Source organism: Coturnix japonica, chromosome 4, assembly GCF_001577835.2.
Source record: "Coturnix japonica isolate 7356 chromosome 4, Coturnix japonica 2.1, whole genome shotgun sequence".
Lineage (NCBI taxonomy): Eukaryota > Metazoa > Chordata > Aves > Galliformes > Phasianidae > Coturnix > Coturnix japonica.
In genome coordinates this window covers 24,191,297-24,205,801 of record NC_029519.1, presented here as the reverse complement: position 1 = coordinate 24,205,801, position 14,505 = coordinate 24,191,297, and the positions used below count along the sequence as shown (strand labels likewise).

Sequence of the window (14,505 nt, the reverse complement as noted above, 5' to 3'; positions counted from 1 at the left end):
AAATGGAGTTTGTTGACTCTCAAGGACAGTCTCATTGAAAAACAATGTTGCAATGTCACTCAAAAGCTAAAGTAAGCCTGCTTTATAAAGGGATTTGTACTAATAACTCTTGAATATTAATAGCTTCTTATGCTATGTGGCTTATATAAACTTATATAGATAAGCTAGGACTGAGTTCTGTCATTCCCAGACTTTAGAAAAGAAATAAAATCCTTCCATATTTCCTTTAGAGAAATCTATTCTACTTCTCTTTGGCAATCACTACATCAATCTTTTTGAAAAAAATATATTTATATGCAGATTTAAATTCAAATACGACAGAAACAACTGTAAATCAAAGCACTGCCTATTAAAACAGGATATCTAGTTAGCACGTTAATTTCTACTGTGGCTTTCTAATGAAAATGTTCATCTCCCCCACCTTACTCCACACATGCTTTAGTTTTATAAGTGACAAATATACAGGGCAGAGCCTGAGGCAATATAATTTAATTAAAAAATCCCCTACAAAAAAGTTGGGGGTAGGAAGGTAACATCTGCCCTACATCACTTGAATGTCCTGGGGTATGCTCAGGTCTGACTGTGAGAAGGGTGTTTACTGGCATTACCCATCAATATGTTATAGATATGATATAACACAACAATTAATCTCTTAAAATTCACTTTAGGTGGAGTATATGCTTTCTCATAAAATAAAATAAAAATAACTGAGATCACTAAATTCACTATGTTTCTTTGTTTGTCCAGAGTTTTAAAAGTATATACTTCAGAATTGATAGTCACATTTTTTGCCCTTACAACACTGTGCCGGTCTTCACTTTCAAGAACTGTACTGAGCCATAATTATTTCGCAGACTATTTAGAGACTGAGGAAAGATTATGAGTTAGTTTAACAATGAAAATATTCATACTGAGCATCTAAGTAGCTGGAGTTATTAAAAATAAAAATCCCACTGGCATTTTCTGAATGGTAAATGACCATTAATGGGTTTTCATCCATGAATTACGAAGCAACTATTTTATGGACGTACAGCACATTTATTACCTTGCCACAAAACACATTTTATCCTCCAGATTTTGCCTAACAATATGCTCATATAGCATTAACTATATAAGCTATATTTAGCAAAATGCAAAACAAGGGAATTAAAGATATTTACATATTAGGGAACCAAAAGTAAAAGCTATTATTTACCAACAGGTTAGTGTGCAAGCATTTCTCACTGTTTTGGCATCCTAACTCAAATCTGCAGAACCTTAAATTGTCACCCCTGTCTAGAGCATTTCTCATTCAATTTATTTTTGTATTATTGTGCTGGTTGATTTAAGTAAAAAGAACAAAATAATTAACTACTGTGTCCACCAAAAAGCATATACTGCTACATAAAGACTGCAGCCCCACTGGGCGAGGAGAAAAGCAATCCTTATGTCTAAACAAAGTGTATCCAAAGTGTGAACAGTTTCAGCAAATCTGAGCTCTGTGGAAGGCAAGCCAACATTCTGCTCCAAGTGGGAGCTCAAATTGCAGGACCTCAGCTTCTCCAGTCCTCCTTCCACAGTCTACCACTATCAATTGCATGGACTGGTTCACGAAATGGTTCATGAATATCTCCATCTTCCACCTGTTCTCAACTTGTATTTTCTTATGGAGACAAGAGATTTCCTTCTAGCTTTACCTTACTTTGTATGTCTTTGAAAATAAGAAAACAGAAAACAAAAAACAAAACAAAAAAAAAACACAAACAAAAACAAGCAAACAAACAAAAAAAACCCTGTAAATCAAATCAACTCTTTCTTATAAGGAGTCAGCATGGCTAACCATTCAAAATACAGTATCTACTGCTTGATCTCTCCTCTGTTTCCTTCATCAGACTTCATTCTAAGACATGATCTACTGACCAGTACTTCCCTGCTGTATACAGCTATATGTCAGTAAAGGCCAAATTAAACTACAACTGTGCAAGATGAAGCTGGGAACTATGAATCCAAGTATGTATCCAACTCAAGATTTATCATCTTAACAGTCTTTATTTGCCATTCTCACATACATAGAGCATATTTTCTCCTTCTACTATGACAAATGACCTTTAGGATCTAGGATTCAATTTTTCAAATACGTCAAAGTGTTTAGCAGTGCTTAACAAAGTAACATTTCTCTATGCAGAAAACTTTTTGATTGATAACATTATTCTGGAATATTTAACCAAAACAAGAATATCTAATGCATTGCTAAGAGCAATCTATTGGTTAATTCTTGTTTTTTTCTTCACTCTAACATCATGAAAATCACAAAAGCTAATTCTATTTACTTTCTCAGACAGTCTAATGTATCAAGAAGATCCATTCAAGAAAACATTTACATTCTCTATTTACACTGTATAAATCTAAAAGAAAACAGATGCTTAAAACAACATAGCAGAAATATACCATAACCAGGGGCAAGCAACAGAGTGTTACTCTTCCATTTTTGCTGTTCTAAAGCAACACAACCCAGCGTTTTTCCTCAAGTAACAAAATAATGACAAAATTTCTTTTAAGCCAACTCTATTTGTTTTCAGGTGTTTGCAGCTCATAAAACATGCATAATCCATTCTTCAAAGTTTCAGCTGACATATCAGGCATTAAACATATATTTAGCTATAACTAAAAATTATACATTTCCCCTTTCAGACAGCCATAAATATACAGAAGTTCTTTCATTTTTTAGTGGGAGGAAAAGAAAACAAATACAAAAAAACATCCTGAAAATTAACCAAATACTTAACTTCCTGAAGGTATTAAAATTTCAGCTGGTATTTTATGACTTTTTTTAGTGCTAAACTCAACATTTTACACATCAAAAGTACATCTATTATCCCACACATGGTGAACAATATCTCTTAAATATATATAACAAGGTAAACTATTAATCTATTTAGTAGCAATAAAAAAAACAAAAACAAACAAACAAAAAAAAAAACCAGAAAGAACTTCAGTGAAAATGAGTTTGTCCTTTCCAAGCCATCAGATCAGAAAACAGAAAAAAAATATATATATAGTAATTCTGTATTCAATCCAGCTTGCCTATGATTCCCATATCTACTTTATCTTCAGGCATTGTTGATAGAGATACTAAGACTAAGGATAAATTTAATGTTTTCAGGCCCACTGCTGTAATTGAATCAGACAGCAAGTGCTCATAAGACAAAGTCTACTAATGAATTAATATACAAAGGATTGCATTATTAATAAGAATTTTCTTCCTGTTAAATACCACACTTTCATCTGTGATACATGGCCTCCTAGTGACTAATTTAAATTGATCGAAACATTTATGTGATATATACAGTTGATTACATTTCACCTTCAGCACTTCAAAATATTCCAAAACAACTGTCAAAGTCACAGCACCAACCTGTAATTGGTAGCTGCAAAATGTGTAGTTTTGTTAAGGACTGGGTGAAAAATATGCTTATGATTTTATTAAGACATTATTTTAAAATCAGAGGCAACTCCAGTATTAAAATAGAATGTTCTCTCTATTATTTGAGATTAAAAAAAAAAAATCTTATGAACCATTCAGCGTACTGACAAGGAACAGGAAAATATTTGGTGTGTCTTCTTTGTAAGTAACCTCCTCATTATTCAAATTCTGCAACTAAAACAATTTCTCATTAAAAAAATTAACTGTTTTCATCAGTTCAGCTCTAGCCAAGAGATTTTAAGTGTTTCAGAAATTTGTTCCAATCATTTTCGTCTTGTGATTATTTTTACAATTATAAAATGTTGAGGTTTTGTCCAATGCTATGCATGCATCTTCTTTTAGGAAAGAAAGAGCTTTAAATCCAGATTTCCATTTGTTTATTTTGCACCCGATCATCCCAACTGAAAATAAATTGGTATTGAAATTTGTCCTTAAATACAAGTTCTAAGTTTAACGTGGAAAGCACATAACCACTAACAGCTATTGTGAAGGAATAAAACTAGGAAAAACTCATTTCTTAATTTGCTCTATTTTTCTTGCTTTATGTCCACTGTTCTCATTATTTTCAAGAAGTTTACATATGTACTTGCTAGTGAACTGATCAGTGATGACAATGATTGGATAGGTGATCCCTTGGACTCACAGGTAAAATAACCACAGAGCAGCAAAAACAGGGTGGGGGGGGTTGGTGAGGGGAGAAGAAAAAAAACAAACAAACAAACATCCAACACATCCAGGTAATTAATAAGCACAAAGAACAGTGATAACATTTAAAAAAAAAAAAAAAAAAGTTCAGACAGCTCTATTCATTCCCAACAGAACCAAGAAGAATTTGAAGGCTTCTGTATCATTAGCAACAACACCATATACTTCCAGTGTCTCTAGCTTTCTATCCAGCTCCTTTCTCACTTGCTGAGTCTGAATTTACAAACGTTTTACCATAGCTTTTGGGGGTTTAAAATTGAGCTGTAGGTTTCTTTTGGCTCATTGTGAACTCTGTTTATACTATGATGCTTGTAACAAATGAAACTTTGACAGGTTAAAAGAAACACCTTAAATTTGTTACTACCACATGAAGATTATTTCTGTTCAGTATTAAATTTTTCACTGGGGATTCATTCTGTAGCATTACCAACTCTCTATTCATAATTACAAAAATAAAAGCTCTGGTGAGGATGAAAACAAACAGCCCCCTTCCTTAGCTAATTATCTTTGACCTTTATTTGCCGTGCAGTTTGCAACACAAAAGTGATGGAGATAGGAGTCATCTGAGATAATGAGCATTGCTTAACAGAGAAAACATTTCAGAAGTTGCAAGTGATAACAAAGAAAGTGGTGATTTCTATTGTATTGCCTGTATCAAGCATTTAGTCACTCTGAACTGGGACCAATTGAATATATTTATCATCTCTGTGAAATGGATTGGGCCTGCAGCTTCCTTTAGCTGCTTTACCTGGAAAACTAATGTTACAAATTGTATCAGGGGAGCTAAGTACTATGGAAGTAAAGCACACATTTTCATTTTGGGATTGATATAGGACTCACAAGACTTAAAAAAAACAAAAGCAAAAGAGCCTTGAATTCTTCCATTTGAGGTCATCAATATGTTGATGTCAATAAGAGGCCCAGGTACATCCATCTTCCTTACTTTTCTCTTTGTGTTTTTTTATTTTTTTTTTTATTTTTTTTCTTTTCTTTTCTTTTTTTTTTTTTTTTTTTTTTTTTTTTTTTTTTTTTTTTTTTTTTTTTTTGCACCTCCAAACAAACAAACAAAAAAACCTCTGTCAGAATTTCTCTTGTTCTGAATATTTCCTGTCCACCTACTTGGAACACCTGAATTATTACAATTATTAGTGTTTCACTGAATTGCACTTCGTGAACATATGAACAGTTTTCCCAAGAGAATTAATAAGAGATTCAGGAAATTTGATTTTCTGCTAAAAAAAAAACTGCTAAGTTAGTACACAAGAAAATAATATTACATAAATGAGTCACACTGGGTGTTAAGTGTGACTGAGTTAAGATAACTCAGACTGTCAGAATAATAGTCAACTCTCCCAGCTTTTGATAGCCAAGGAACAATAGTCTCTCCTCATACTCTGCCAGCCCCATTTCAAGAGATGATAGTCCTGCCTTCTCTTAGGGAGACAGCACACTGATATCTCCTCAACATAAGACTTTACAAGCATCACAAATTCAAGTAGAAGGCAAAATAATAAACTACAAACACACACAGGACTTAACAGCACACCTTCTTCAGATCTGATCTGCATGAATGATGTAACTCCAGGTGCACCTAAGTAATACTGTTAGTACTTACTAGTACTCCATTGAATGCTGGAGGAGACTGGTTGTCATCGCTTTTCTGTTGGTACATAGATTCTACATAGATTCCACAGTTTAACAAATGAGATAATCAGGAACTTGACAGTCATTTTCCATTCAGAAATCTCCAAGAATAAATCAGACAAATCTGTAGAAGGAAAGAGACTTGATATCAAACCCCCAGTGTTCTTTAATATTAGTTTTAGGGCAACGGGCAATCAACATCCAAAATTCTACTAAAATATTAACTCCAGCTTCCTTATTATTTGTAATCATTCATCTATTTCATAATATATCTCTCCGATATCTCTCCATAAAATAATTTCTGATAGAACGTTCTGACTTTGCAATGTCTTTGCACTCTCTCTATGAGAATGTAATTAAGTATTATGTGTTCCCTATTTTAAATAGCACATAAGTTCTTTGACCATTACAAAAGAAAAATGTTGCCTCTTCCGCTTTTGATTTCCTCAGTTTTGAAAGGGGACTATAATCATAATCAAGTAGAACAAAGAGTCAAGATCGCCATAAAATGTTTATTTTTCCACTAAAAAGACAAAGAAAAGTTACTGATATGATTTGAAATATAAATAACACAAAGTATCTGTACTGTACAATGCAAACATGTCAGCTTAAGCAGATCATCATATTTCATTCCATATTAAAATTTGTATTATCCTGTATCTCATACCAAAAGCAATGGATTGGTTACATAATAGTATAAAAATATTGTTTCTAATGACAATTTCTTAATTTGTGAGCTCAAGAAAATATTGTTCTGGGCACACTGGCTACAGAACACCTTTTCCTCATATTTATTTAGTGTTTGTCACATAAATTATTCTAATCAGAGTGAACTGTTCCAACACAGTGTGTTGAACATTCCATCTTTCTAAAAGTGAAATGCCATTGCTGTTCCTAATTAAGCTAGTTTCCTTTTAAGATTTCCACAGAATGATGTGAAGGGTGGCAATATTGATGAAGAAAAATTGGATTGAAACTGAGATACAGATGTAGATAAGGTTATTCTGCTAGTTAGCAAAAGGAAATTACAGCTATTTAAAGGATGACTAGAGGCTTGGTTTCCTAGTGCTGAGATAGCATACAATAGAAAAAATCCAGGGGCTACAGGAAAAAGAGATATTTCACATACGCTGGCACTCTTCCATTTGACTAAAAAATACAGTGAAAAAGCAACACTGATTCATAAATAAATATATGTGTCCAGTTAGTGGATTATGTGACTTTGTCCAGGAACTTGATAGGTTGGTTTACCTAACATAATTAAAAAACTATCAAAGAAGTACAGCTTTGACTGAATGCACTCTCTACACTGCTATAAAGATACTAAACAAGTTTGCGACAGTACTAGAAAGACATCACTTCAGAAGAGATAACTAAACACTTTCTCTGCTACTCAAAGTTGATGATACCAGGTAGACTTAAACTACTCTGAGGTCTAGATTTGTCAAAACCCAGTTGATAGAAAGACTTATAAACCATTAGGAAAAACAACAAACACAGACCAGAAGTTGCTACCTTTGCATGATAAATATATCAAAATCTAACAAGTGAAATGAAGATTCAACATCACAGAATCACAGAATTGTAGGGGTTGGAAGGGACCTCTAGAGATCGAGTCCAACCCCCCTGCCAAAGCAGGCTCCCTACACCACGTCGCACAGGTAGGCATCCTGGCGGGTCTTGAATATCTCCAGAGAAGGAGACTCCACCACTTCCCTGGGCAGCCTGTTCCAGTGCTCTGCCACCCTCACCGTAAAGAAGTTCTTGCACACATTCATGCAGAACTTCCTATGCTGAAGTTTCATTAAGAAATGATGGTTCAAACATTGGTCCAACGAGTTTATTACAAATCTTAATTAGGGTGATGGGGAAGGGAAGGCAGGCAATAGAAAAGATAGAAAGCAAGAATTGTGTAAAGCAGGGATAGTCACCACCAGGATCCAGTAGCAAGACATTCCAGTGGTCCAAGGCAGAAGTGCAGGGGGGTGGGGAGAGCAGCAGCAGCATGGCCAGCCTTGGTCAGCAAGTGGGTAGCAGGAAGAAGCCACAAGGTAAATCCAGGAGCAGGCAGCAGGATTCAGGTAGCAGGTCCAGGAGAGCCCATCAGCAGTCAGGACTTCCATAGTGGAGGATCTGATGGCAGACATCTTCTTGTACTTCTTCAGCATGCAGGTCTCAGGTCGTGAGGAATCTGTTGTCAGAAACCTTTCTTGTTCTTCTTCAGCATGCAGGCATCATGTTGTGAGGAATCTGATGTCAGAAACCTCTCTTGTTCATGTTGTGAGGAATCTCATATCAGAAAACCTAACTTCATGGTCGCTGATCCCTCTTTCATACTCATTTTTCCTGCCTACTTGTCATTCCTGGGTGCCTGGGTAAGAGTCACGTGCAGCATCCCCTGAGAAGGCCATCTTCCTCGAGATAAGCCCACTCAAAAGACTACTTCCCAGCCATTCATCTGTAGCTTCTCTCTCTCTCCTTGCCCCTCAGACTTGTCCATCTGGTCCCTCAGACAAAGGATTTCTCAACCCTTGACCAGGACTTGCTTGGACTTGTTCATCTGTGTCCTTCAGCAAGATTTGAGTCAATGTAAGAGTCAACTCTTACTACAACCATAGTGGACATTCTTTGAAGTTACAAGGAATAGTTTTTGGAATAATTCTAACACATCTTTCTCTACAGTCATACATATATATATTTACATAGACACACAGACATAAAGATAAGAAGTAGACAACAACCTGAAGTGTTTTTGTTTCACAGTTATTTTACTAAGTAACTCATTTATTTTTTTTAGCATAACATTGAACTGTGCCTACAGTTTAGGGCAGTTACCTGGAGGAAAAACAGTTTCCACAGATAAATTTTTCCAAAGTTAGTGTTTTGTAAAATTGTTATACATTTATAATTCAGAAACAAATGTACCAGACAAATCTGCCAGTGGCACCTTTATCACCTTTAGATGTGAAATGTAGCACACATTTCTTCCATTACCAAAGTCAGGTGGTGTTGACACAGTATAAAAGCTTGCACTGCAACTTCATTAGATTCCTCTTTCTCCAGCAATCACACAGCATGACTAGTTAAACAAATTCAGTCTCATGTTTGTAACAGTTCTACTGAGCTATTACATTAGTGCTTATTTCCTTCATATACAAAAGTGTAGAACATAGTCAATCAGGATATATGAATTTCTACAATACAAACACATGTGCTGCCTGTCTTCATTTCATACTTAGTTGAAGTAGTATTAAAACCAATGAAATCATACGCCCTTATAAGTACCAAGATTACCACAAACACAGATCCTAATATACTGCAAATATTTGCAGGCCATAATACAGAGATAATATATAATTTACTGCCTCGAAATAAAAAAAAAAAAACAACTTGTACAGTCACATCTGAATGCAAACAAACAGTATAAGCTGTAAAGCTGTCACACCCGCTGATATCTGGAAATATATATTGCTATCTTTAATAAACAAGATGAGAAGATGTATACCTTCCCCATTTCAGATTATTCATCCATCTGCAAAATGTCTATTTTCTGTTACTTTATCCATTTTCCAGTTAATATTACAGTTGTCATCACTATCAGACATCCACTAAGAAACAAATCATAGGCAGTAACCCATATATTTGAATCTCTTATTATACAGCATCCATGGCATTGCCATGACTTAATACTCAATAACCTCAAGTATGTTGGAAACTGGTTAAAAGAAACGGTGCAGTAAGAATATAATTACCTTATGCAGAGTAAACCTGAAACTAAAATCTCGGGAAAACACAGCACTCAGCACCAGGCTCTTTAAAGCAAAACAGCTGAGTGCAAAAGCATAAAATGACTTGACCCAGTCAGCTCTGTCTGGGTCCAGCAAATCTTAAAACTCTCAGCTAGTTTCTGTGCCTTTTCAGTCCAAGACAGTTCTACAGAAAACAACCTTAGTATCTCTATAGTTAGCACCCTGGCAGATGAGTCAGGACAAATAGCCAAATGACAACCTGGAGCTGTCCCAGGTTCATAAAATCCTAACTCCCGTGGAGCAGCTCGGCAGAAAAAGACCTAGGGGTCCTGATAGATGAGAAACTAAACATCAGCCAGCAGTGCGCTCTGGCAGCCCGGAAAGCAAATGGGATCCTGGGCTCCATCAGGAGAGGGGTGGTCAGCAGGGATAGGGAGGTGATCGTCCCTCTCTACTCTGTCTTGTGAGGCCCATTGGAGGAACTGGTCCAGTTGAGCCCTCATAACAAAAGAATATGGAGAAGTTTTTGGAAAGGTGTTCAGAGGAGGGCCACAAAGTGATAGCGGCTGGGAGCACCTCTCCCTCATGATGCAGGCTTGAGGGAGTTGGGGTTTGTTCAGCCGTGGAGAAGAGAAAGGTTGCGGGGTATGACCTACATTGCAGCCTTCAATACTTGAAGTGGAACTTACTCCAGGAAGAGTAAACTCTTCGGAAAGGGCTGACAAGCAGGACTAGGGGAAATGGTTTTTAAGTTGAAGAGGAAGATTTACGTTGGAGTGTTAGGGGAAAGTTCTTTAACTAGAAGAGTGGTTTAGGTCCTGGAACAGGCTCCAGTGAGGGTTGTGGATGCCGGTCCGTTGGCAGGTGTTCAAGGCAGTGGATGGGCCCTGGGGCAACCTGATCTAGTAAAGGTGTATGTTTGGTGGCCCTGCTAGGCAGGGGGGTTGGAACTACATGATCCTTGAGGTCCCTTCCAACTCGGGTAATTCTGTGATTCTGTGATTCTGTGATATGGGAGAAAAACCACAGCAAGAGGGCCCATCTCCCACAAATACTGTCAGATAATCTGGCATCAAACCCTGAAGCCTTTCCTGAGCTATTTCCACTAAGTAGCTAAATCTTGATTTGGGACACTGCAGCCATGTTACCATGCACATGAGTATGTAAAATTGCTTACAGTAATAAATTGCATTGATTATAGTAAATTAGAAAAATTTTATTTTAACGTGCACAAATAAAGAAGATCCTTACTTGTTAAAGCGAATAGCTGAATGTTCAGCCATTTTCCTTGTAAATAAGTATATTTCAGGAATATCACTAAATGGAGCACAGAAGTACACAAGCAACTGTTTAGCAGAACAACTCTGTTAAGCTGTCGAGCCCTATAGTAGTTTTTCCAACAACAACAACGTTATTTACTCTTTTCTGAAACAGAAAACAAACAACAGAAACAGAATACACTCATGCATGCAGACTTTCCCCAGATATTTGGATCTACTCTTCACACTCTACCAAAAGCCACATAAGAAAACATTGATTTGGTAAATTTGTAACCCAAAGGAAAAGTTTGTCTTGTGTTTTTTTGTTTGTTTATTTCCCCCCCTAATTTTCCTTCCTCAGGAGTTCCAGAAATTGCATTGGAAACCACCTTTATTCTTTATGTCTGTGAAAGGACTTAGTTTTTGTGAACTGTTAAGGCTTGGATAGATCCATCAATTCTGGGGTGCTGGAATCCCTCCTATTCAATGCCAGTTAATTCACCAGTTAAAACTGACAGCAACAATTAAGACTCAGAAATCACAGAAATTTAAATCTATCTTACAAGATAGATGTAATAATCTTATGTATATTATAATTGTCCTAGTCCATATTTGAAGTTGAATAATAAAACTGACATATTTCTAGTATCCTCCATGACATTACGCTCTTCAACATCTAATATTACATTATCTTGAGATAGAAATGCCTTGTCTTCACATTGGGAATTTGTTTCAAATGCAATAGTATGCAGTATTTTGAGAAAGGGAACTGCAAGTTGTAGGTTGCCTGTTTGAAATACATTTTTCCTGGGACCACTACTCCCCTCTCCCTCTCACAGAGACAAAAACAAAACGGCACACCATAGGACTTACTAGCCACAGTGCATCTTGAAAGCTGTATTTAGATTGCTATTTATCCTTGTTCTCTGCATGTTGCAAATTTCTTGGCTCAAGTACAATTCTCAAGAGATGCTACAATGTCATTACAAATGTTTGCTTATTAAATGAAAGATAGATTTTAAAAATCGAGAACCTTTTTATTAAAAAATGGATATGTCAAAGCTCCAAATTTCCATTACTAATCAATTTCAACAATATACTTTCAGCTCCACAGGACATATGCTGGAAAATGGAAATGCTTGCAACTTTACTTTCATGGGAGACTCAATAATCCTTTCACAAATTCATAATATTAATGTACTTCTGTTGTGATTACCAAGAAAAGATATGCATCAAAGCCTCACTATCTGTTCCTCTTTCTGCTGCTACTTTAAGTTGCTCAATTCTGTTTAACAGCAATGGTCAGAGCCAGTAAGACTGAGCAAGGCAAGAATAAAGCTTGTCCAGGCACTGCTCAACATGCAGCCAGGCAGCTATCATTTGCATTGGAGGAATCATGCCTCCAGCTCAACACCGATAGTTTACCTCTACTGATAAGATTTAGATTACTATCAGTACCATTTATTTTTTTTTTTCATGTAAACAAAGTAACTACATTAAAAAAAAAAAAAAAAAAAAAAAAAGTAAATCCCATGATTTAACTTTACGCAGCAACTCTGTACTAAGCTATTCTATGTCCCAGAAGATTTTGCCACTAGATCATTATTTACTAATGGGCTGTAGGGTAGTAATAGAAAATAACCTCCAAAGGCACCAGGATGAATATTTAATCCAGAGTTTCTCCCCATTAATATTTTATTAAAGCCAGGATATTTTCCACCATCCTGAAAACACTAAATTTCATTAATGATAATTATGAATCTAAATGGATTCAGATTTTAGCAGTTTCTGAATATTACAATGAAATAACCCCTGTACTGCTCATTAACACCAAATACACTTCTTGTAGTTTCAACTCCTGATATTTATTTGTTAATAACTTTCTTTTAGGCAAACCAGTATAGTATAGCATGTGGCTTCAGAATTCACATTAATAATAATATTGCAAAAACATTTCCTTGTCTCAAATATGAAAAGCTACATTTAAACTCCATTTCCCCTGTTGTGCAGGAAATACAATACAAGGCCTTTCTCTTTTGTACATTAAGCCAATTCTTACAAATTATAGCTCTTCACTCATCCAGGTAACATTAATTTGATATCAGAGCCTGCTTTTTCTGGCTCTGTGCAAAACAATACACACAATGATGGTGCCAGCAACAAAGCAATGGTCACTAAATTAGGTTTCCTAGAACAAGCCCAGTAGAAAAAGCTTTTTCTGTGCTTTTCTATGACTAGAAGACTAATCTCCAATGACTTTATTGAATGTCTTTCACAGATATTTGATTATCTAAAACAATAAAACAAAGGCAGTTTATTGCCTTGAGAACAGCAAATTTCCTTCTCTCTTCATTTACAAAGGTACTAGAAACAGAAACCTGCTTCTTGCAAGTCCTGCAGGACAGGAAAGGAAAGAAAACAAGCAAATGTTCAGGATCACTAGACATCATACAGGAGTTTGGGGCTTGATTCTCAAGTAAATAAAAGCTTCAGCTTTATCAGTTTTCCTAACTGAAGAAAGAACACCCAGCTAGACCATCCTTCCAAGGACAAAATGTCTACCATTTCCACAACTCCAGTTTTTCACTTCATTTCAGCATGTGGTGGCTAGTTGAGAAACTACTAACTTCAGCATTAGTTTTCAAGCAAATCTATTTACCTCATCTTTTAATTTAGAATTTTTTTTTCTTTAGTGCAGCAAAAGCTCACTTTCTCTATACTTGATTCCTCCCAACTTTGCTCAATGACAGTAAAAGGAAGACCTTTGAATGAGTAAATACAAAGCATTCCTTTTCTCTTCCAGGTCCCTAATCACACGCATAAAGATAGAAAAAAATAAACTGACAAAAGTAGTTTTCAGTACCAAGTAATTGAATTATTTACTTTCTTTTCTAGGTACTTCATTGAGAAAATAAAAGGGGATACAGAGGGGAAAAATTGCAAGTATTCTGCATGATTTCAGAATTATGAAATGTTTTCAAAGTAGTGAGTGTTCTAAGAAGAATGTCAGACAGAAAGGGGTCAGAAGGAAGCAAATAACATACAAGAATAAAGCAAATACACAGGGAATTTTATGTACTTTTGTACAGTTATACAACTGTACAGTCAATAGGTAAACAGAGGTTAAACAGATGTTTTGTATGAAAGATTATCATGATAGAAAGATAATCTATGATAAATGGAAAATGCTCACCGATGTTGATTGAATGTTCACAGTAAACACCACAAAGGAGTGATCTGCAGGGAAAGAGATCCTGTCTTAGTGGTAGTCAGCCCTTAAAAGAGATCTGGGTGAGGTGGAGCCAAGCTCCAGGCCTTCCAGTAGCACAGCTGAATTACCTTCACCTGTGCTCCTGCAGCTGACTCATTGCTTGCCTCAGGTGGTTAATCCAAGGTTCAGGCTGTGATCAACAGTTTCCCATACAACTCGCATCACAAATCTTGGAATATTCAGCACAAAATAATCTTACAACAGCAGATCTGAAGTAACAGATGATCAGTTTAATAGATGCTAAGCATTTTGCCCTGTTGTGGTATGTGATACACACACAGAGCAGAAGCCTTTCATTCCAGGTGAGAACTATGTTTCAGTCTGTAAAAAGTATATGTGCAAAACCTTTAGAACGACTTTTAAAAATGAGTCTATTACTTATTCAGATGAAGGGGGAAGCTACTGAGGGCTACA

At 35.9% G+C, this 14,505-nt stretch overlaps 1 long non-coding RNA gene across 1 annotated transcript in view; it reads right to left on the bottom strand.

Annotated features, from left to right (window-relative positions):
* LOC116653407 overlaps positions 1-6,006 on the bottom strand; it is a 48,491-nt gene extending 42,485 nt beyond the window's left edge. The window contains exon 1 of the long non-coding RNA XR_004307171.1: positions 5,784-6,006. This is a non-coding gene — a long non-coding RNA (uncharacterized LOC116653407). The remainder of the gene's footprint in view (positions 1-5,783) is intronic.
* Between the last annotated feature and the right edge of the window lie 8,499 nt (positions 6,007-14,505).